The sequence below is a fragment of the Amblyomma mixtum genome, chromosome 3 (genome assembly GCF_055824585.1).
Source record: "Amblyomma mixtum isolate Tamu chromosome 3, ASM5582458v1, whole genome shotgun sequence".
NCBI classification, from domain to species: domain Eukaryota; kingdom Metazoa; phylum Arthropoda; class Arachnida; order Ixodida; family Ixodidae; genus Amblyomma; species Amblyomma mixtum.
Window position 1 is genome coordinate 405,219,949 of NC_143014.1, and position 6,445 is coordinate 405,226,393.

A 6,445-nucleotide genomic window follows, 5' to 3' on the forward strand; every position below is an offset into this window, starting at 1 on the left:
CGTTCGGCTGCATTAGGTGCAATCCTGCGGTGGGCCGTTTCAAACAGATAACTGCCGCTACCGCATGGAATTCTACACATTTGGTGGGCTGCCAATACAGGTCCCAATCAACCAGTGTACATTCATCGGACGTCCGAAGTATGTCCTTTACTGGATGTACGGATATCCGTGGGAGATCCGCCGACGTCCAGCGGCTCTCGCACGGACCTCCGACGGAGGTACAAATATAATTATTTAGACTGCCGACAGATATCCATCTCGGATATCCGCCGGCGGATCTTTTGAGGATATTTGCAGGTAATGCATTCTTCACCATTATGAGGCAAGCCAGAACTACAACCACCAATCAGTGTACCTCGTAGGGCCACTGGGCTTATTAAAAGCCCGCAGAGTGTCTGAAATCGGACATACACCTTGCTGTATGTAATATGCATGAATCTGTAAAGCAATCGACCAAAATGACAAAGCATATCAAAGTCTGGATGATTTTATTATGACATAAATGCCGTCTTCAGTCTTCATGAGGAATTCATCAAGCTGGCCATACATTTAGTTAACGCAGCAGGAAGGATACTGTACAGACCATGATGAATTTGTAGCCAAGCCGGGGACGTCTTCTGCAGAAAACAGTAAACACTAAGTTCAGAATATGTCATTAAAGCAAGCGAATTTGACAGACACCATTCAGTTCTATGCAGTAACTCCACCGTGCCAAGTAAATTAGTCATCTGTAGCTCCGAAAGCATGTTTACATCTTGAACAACTAGTAAGTTGTAAACAACAGAGGTGAGAATATTTCTTGCAATACAAAATATTTTGCTTTTCCAAAAAAACTGCAAAAACAAATGCCCCACTGCAGAGCTTTGTACCAGTTCATGAAAAATGTGTTTACATTGCAAGACACCACAGCTACTCCCACAGGCAGTCACTTCCACACTGATGGTCAAACAAATTCAAGTGTAAGAGTAGGGATCCTTACCACACCGTTGCAAGCTAGCTAATGACTTAGGTTGGGCACAAGGTACACTCATAGAGAAAAGTTTGCTGGATGTAGATTTTCTGAAAATATTTATTTTTGCATTGCCTCGCCAGGCAGTCAGCTGAAATTTGTTCAATACGATTGAGTATCCATGTCCTCTCATGATTCTAGGCTTTTGATTAAATTGCTCTGGCTAACAGCACAGAGAAATTATTTTACAAAGAACTCTCATCCCACAAATTTTTATCCATTAGTGTACAAGAACACTGCAGTATAGCTAGATACCCTCCGCTGCACAGAGCAAACAGAAGGAAACTATCCATTATCTGGCAGGATGAAACTTGCACTGTAGTTCAAACTTACCTGAAGGCTGCTGCTGTACGCTGCAGGTACTATATAGCTGCTAGCTTAGGTCAGTCACATCCACACTGTATAGACAAGAAAATAAAGTATGAGAGAGCAACTTATACACCACGTTGTCAACGATGCAGCAAAACACAATCTCTGTCGAAACTACAATGCCCACAGGGTTCACTGATGAATCACGCATCAGGGCACTGACAGCATATTTGATGATCCACAGCTGCACAGGAGTAAGGAAGAGAGGTCTGGTCACAATCCAGGAACATGTGGCTCTAGGGGTGTCATATATGGTCCTGCTATCTGGCTCAGCATTGAGCCCTGTGGGCATAACATGTTTGGCAAAGTTATACCAAAGCACTGCAAGAGCTCATTGATTGGGAAGTGAAAAATGTGTGACTGAAGCTCGCAAACTTAACACAACAGTTAAGCTGTCCTAAACAATGCTACTGCACAGTGCAAAGTACTGTGTAGTGGATGGTTGGAGACTTCCATTTGGCAAGCCTAATGAACAAATTGATAAGCTGTGGAAGTATGAACAACTTTTATATGACATTTTCAACCTACCTGTGCTTTCCATGGCTTGGCATAATTAATGTAGGCACCAATACACTCGGTAGCCGGGCCACATCCACACTGCAAAGGCAACAGAAAAGTAAGAAAAACTCAGTCGCGAAGCACTGAAAAACTAACACTATGCTTTTCCTGCGCTCTGTTTTATCGCAGTTATGAACCTACGCGCAATTGCCTTAAGATTCACACCATGCAACTGCACACCGTCTCAACTTTTTTTCACAAACACGAGAAACGTTTGCGGCAGCTAATGCATAGTGCATGTAACTTCCACTCCGTGGCAAACAAGTTGCGCAACAGAGTACAACTGCGTTAATGCGCTTCACTCATCCCACAGCAACATCCTGAAAGTAATTTTCAAGCACAGTTACTTACCTCGCAAGTGGTAACACCATGGCCGCTTCTTTCATCCAAAGCAACAAAGCATGTCTCGGCAAGGGGTCAGGTGCAATACGACGCCGGAGCTTTTTCACGAGAGCTTCAGAGGCAAACGAAGGTCTTTTCGAGCGCGTAGGTGACACATCACATTTGTAGCACAGCCAAGCAACCACAGAGCGAACAAACCGCACATTGCAGCAAAAGTAAAGGTCGAAAGGAGCACCACGCGACGAAAACCAACGAGACCATCGCGCCACAAACATTGGCTTGGATTGGATTGACTTTTAGGCTTACCGCTCTTCCGCGGCCCCTAGTAGGAGTTTATTCGGGTTTGTTTTCATATGGAAGGCAGCATGCATGGCTACATGCCTCGGTTACCTTGAAGGATTGCTGCAGGATAAAAGGGCGTTAATTATGAGCACTGGCGCCAGAAAGCCAAGCAATTAGTTTAATTCTGGTTCTTTTACATCGACACCATAGTTGAGTGATCTTAATCAACCTGAATATTAAACTAGTTGGTGGTAGAAATGTGATTGTGTGAATTTTGTCATTTCCAGAATAGAATTTCTTTTAAAATGTTCGTCTGAGGGTAAACAAAATATATATGCCAGGTAAGCTCACATCCCAAGAGGGATGTTTACGGATACTCCTCGGACATCCGCCGGCGGATGTCCGCCAGCCATCCGATAACGAACGTCCCTCGGACATACACAGAATCTCCGATGCGTATATCCGAATATGGATATACGTAGGCATGCCCTACGGACATCCCAGCCTGGCACTGGAGATTCGGACCTTACTCGGACCTCCCACGGATATCCGTGGTTCACTGGGGTGGTACCTGAGGTTGTTTGAACAGTGAATCGGGGCTAGTTACGCTAAAGTAGGTAATCTTTCGCAGCTCATCTTTCGAGAAGCTCGGTGTCTTGTGAACAGTCGTTGCATTCTCACAGCGGGCATAGCAAATTCCAGCACAATCTGTTGACCCAGATACTGTACATTTCGATTACTTTTCCAATAATCAGGATTACTTATTTTTATCTGCCATTGCATATTCGCCAAAGACTGCCATTGGCAGCTGCTCGTTCGCCACGAGCAGCTGCCAAATCAAATGCGAGAAATCGCCTTTGATGGCTGCTAATTTCAGCCATTATAAGAATACAAAGTTAAAGTTTGCAATATACCTCCGCCGCCAGAAGAAATCGTTCTGGAATGCAAGCGTTTCGCATTCATAAAGCCCCTCTACGGTCGCTTACCTGTTTGACTGAAGACGCTATGGAGGGCTTTATGCATGCCTTACCTAGCATACTCTGGAGTTGTCTGTTGACTTCCAGGATGCTCGCTTGACCTGTTATTCTCTCATTTTTGCGCGCGCGCTGTCCCGAGCAAGGCGAGCCTCTGTCCTCTCCTTGTCTTGGCATAAAACCCGGGAACACAGCCTGCAGCCCCTCATAGCTTGATCTCCAACTGCTGCATCACACACACTACACAAGCTGACTTCAAGCAGTCGGATCGGTGGTACCCGGAACAGAAAAGTACCTCATTCGCTGAAAGTTTAACAGACTCCTTCCCATAGTAAACAACGTGACGTCAAAGGGACGTGGCCCGATGGGCAAAATTGCCCACTTTCGCCTCGGTTTCGCATGTTTCGAGCGTGCCCCGCCGCCTTTCTTCTCCCGATTACGACTGCATCGGTACGCGTCGCACATTCTGCACCACGCTGTCATAAGTGGTATGCTTTAACGCGATAGCGTTAAGGCTCCCGCTGTGCAGGAAATCCGGCGTCTTCGGCGTCGCGGGACTTGAGCCAAAAATCCTCAGAGCAGCAACCAATAGGTGGGTCACCTGGGTCACGTGACCTGGTGTCGTCGTCACAACCTGCCTACCAGATCGGGAGCAAAGTGACCACCCTGGCAGGTGGCAGTCGATGATTGGTCGCGAGTGGTTGCTGACTGTACGCGATGGAGGTTTTGCTCTAAAGATGACGACTTTGAATCAAACTGCGAGCAACTCCGGGCAGACCTAGCACGACAGAAACACCCATTGTCAGTTATCGACGATTCAATCAAGAAAGCTTAAAGGCATGACCGGCGCGAACTCATAAATGGAAAGAAGCAGCCACGCCCGAACTCTCAAGTCAATCTTGTCCTTACACATTCGGCGTCAATCCCCAATGTTAATGCAGTTCTTAAGAAACACCACAACATCCTTCAACAGAGTGAAAGGATGACAGAAGTCATCCCTGCTCTGCCACGCGTTGTGTATAGGCGTGCAAGGAACATCCTTGATATCATAACATCATCTACAATCGGGAACCGTAGCTTCAGAGGATCTGCGCCATGCAATAAACCTAGGTGTAAACTCTGTCCGATGATGGAAATAACTACTAGCGCCAAAAGCACAGCGTCATCCTTCTCATTCCAGATAAAAGGCAACTTTTCATGAGACAGCGCTAATGTTGTCTACCTCCTGGAATGTGGCACCTGTAAAGCTCAGTACGTGGGACAAACAGTTACACCGTTCAGGATTCGCATCAACAATCACAGATCACATGTGCGGATGCAGCCAAATCTCCCACTTTCAAAACACATAAACAACCTTGGGCATCCATTCGATAAATTTAAAGCTATTGTACTTCAATCGGGGTTAAAAGCGCATTATGAGCGCGAGAGCTGTGAATCATACCTGATTCACAAATTTAACACATTCTCAAGCGGCATCAACGAAACAGTAGGCCGGCTATCATGCTTACACCCCTAGAGTACCAAATAATTATCCAAGACATGTTGATGGCAGAGACTGACAGAACGGGCGTCAGAAAGCATAGCAAGCATTTCTTTCTTCTTTTTTTCATGTCACATGCATTCCCACGTATTTAGTGTTTTTTTTAAAGTATTTTTGTATTGTATTGTCATGCTTTGTAATGCATTGTCACGCATTTCTCTTCTGCGCGCGCTCACGCACAGTGAAGAATTACATTTGTCTCAACACAATACATTGTACTTGCCACTGACTGCAGTTCGTTTCTGGTGTTGTGTGTGTGTGTGTTTGTTTTTAACCTTGGGTCTTTTTCTTTGTTGTGTATTGAGTGGTTGTATAAGGATTCTCCTTTTTTGTGTATTGAGTGGTTGTGTAAGGATTCATTAGTCATTAGAAACTTGTGTTTTTTCCTAATGATCTATCTTGTATAGTGTTGTGCTGCCACAACCCTTCTCTGAGTGGGATTTTTCATATTCTTGTGTAGTAGCGTTTTTTTTCTTTTTTCTTTTTTTTGACATTCCTGCCGAGCCCCATGCCTAGAACTTTCTCCTGGAATGTTGCCTTCTCGCCGTGCGGCTGCCAGGCGCTTCGCTCGTGTCGCCACAATGCGTCTTGAGTGCCATTTTGTAAAATCTTGTGCAGTAAAGGTTTTTTTTTGTCACAACCCTGTGGCAGCTGTACGCTGTAGAGGTTCGCGCTTGTCATCGACTTTTCTGTCGTTACCTCCCTCCGAACACCTGCCGCCGTTTCAAGTTGTAACCAACATTTTTTTATTTTTATTTTTTATTTGTTTACTTTTTTAATTATTTTTTCTAAACCTCTCCCCTCCCCACTGTTTGTGTTTTTGTTTTAACACTTTTTTCTGTGCCTCGCGGATGCTATAAAAGCTACTTGTTTCAAATACTGTAATACACTCGTAAAAAGGCTGGTCCTCCAGCCGAAACGTCGTGAATTAAATCTTATGTTTTCCAAGTTCTGGTGACTTTATCTTATATTAATCAATCAGATGCCAAGAAATAATTTTGATATATATATATATATATATATATATATATATATATATATATAAAGGGAAGGGGAATGAGGGGTTCGTTGGCTTCTCTCTCTCATATATATATATATATATAGTAGTTGCAGCAGGTCTTATCGTTCAATGGGCCAGGAAGACTTGTAGAAGAAGGGGTCACAACTTTCCGATTATTTTCATTTAATACCAACACTTTCGAACGGAGGACCGTCCTTCATCAGGGTATACACACGAATGAACACAATTTCTCATTTTCTAGGTACCGCACGCAAAGTGAGAGGTGAAACCACTCTCTCTCCCGTTAGAGGAAGGAGACCCAAAGTCAGTATAAGACGCGAGTGCTCCAGTCCATTTATGGACAAGAGGGG

The 6,445-nt window shown here is 44.6% G+C and overlaps 1 long non-coding RNA gene across 1 annotated transcript; it reads right to left on the reverse strand.

The window, feature by feature from the left end:
• Nucleotides 1-471: 471 nt before the first annotated feature.
• Nucleotides 472-2,625, reverse strand: LOC149357468 (uncharacterized). The gene is made up of 4 exons (XR_016289902.1): nt 2,288-2,625; nt 1,907-1,975; nt 1,343-1,407; nt 472-617 (listed from the first exon to the last, which is right to left on the reverse strand). It is a non-coding gene; the product is annotated as an uncharacterized LOC149357468 (long non-coding RNA).
• Between the last annotated feature and the right edge of the window lie 3,820 nt (nt 2,626-6,445).